This window comes from Formica exsecta, unplaced genomic scaffold, assembly GCF_003651465.1.
Source record: "Formica exsecta isolate Colony F162 unplaced genomic scaffold, ASM365146v1 scaffold550, whole genome shotgun sequence".
Taxonomy (NCBI): domain Eukaryota; kingdom Metazoa; phylum Arthropoda; class Insecta; order Hymenoptera; family Formicidae; genus Formica; species Formica exsecta.
The window spans coordinates 13,022-13,682 of NW_021852745.1; positions in this window are offsets into that span (position 1 = coordinate 13,022).

Below are 661 nucleotides of genomic sequence, written 5' to 3' on the forward strand. Positions count from 1 at the left end.
CGAGCGCCCTGGACGCTCCAGCACATCAACAACCGATGACAACGTCGGAAAAGTGAAGAAAATGATTATGGACAATCGCCGAATCACTATCAGAGAGGTTGCTGATGATGTTGGCATATCATTTGGCTCATGCCAAGCAATTTTTTCGGATGTTTTGGGCCTGAGATGTGTGGCAGCAAAATTTGTTCCGAAATTGTTGAATTTCGACCAAAAGCAGTGCCGAATGGGCATTGCTCAGGAGTTGCTGAATGAAGTCAACGACGATCCAGAACTGCTCAAACGAGTCATAACTGGTGATGAAACATGGGTGTACGGATATAATGTCGAAACTAAGGCCCAATCGTCCCAATGGAAGCTTCCTGAAGAGCCAAGACCGAAAAAAAATCGTCAAGTTCGATCGAATGTGAAGGTTCTGCTCACTGTTTTCTTCGATTTCAACGGCATAGTATATCATGAGTTCTTGCCACCAGGTCGTACGGTCAATAAGAAGTACTACCTGGAAGTTCTACGCCGTTTGCGTAAAGCGATCCGAAAAAAGCGCCCGGATTTGTGGCGAAACAACTCATGGCAATTGCACCATGATAATGCACTTGCTCACACTTCACTGCTTGTTCGTGAATTTTTGGCCAAAAACAACACCGTTATAATGCCTCAACCTCCG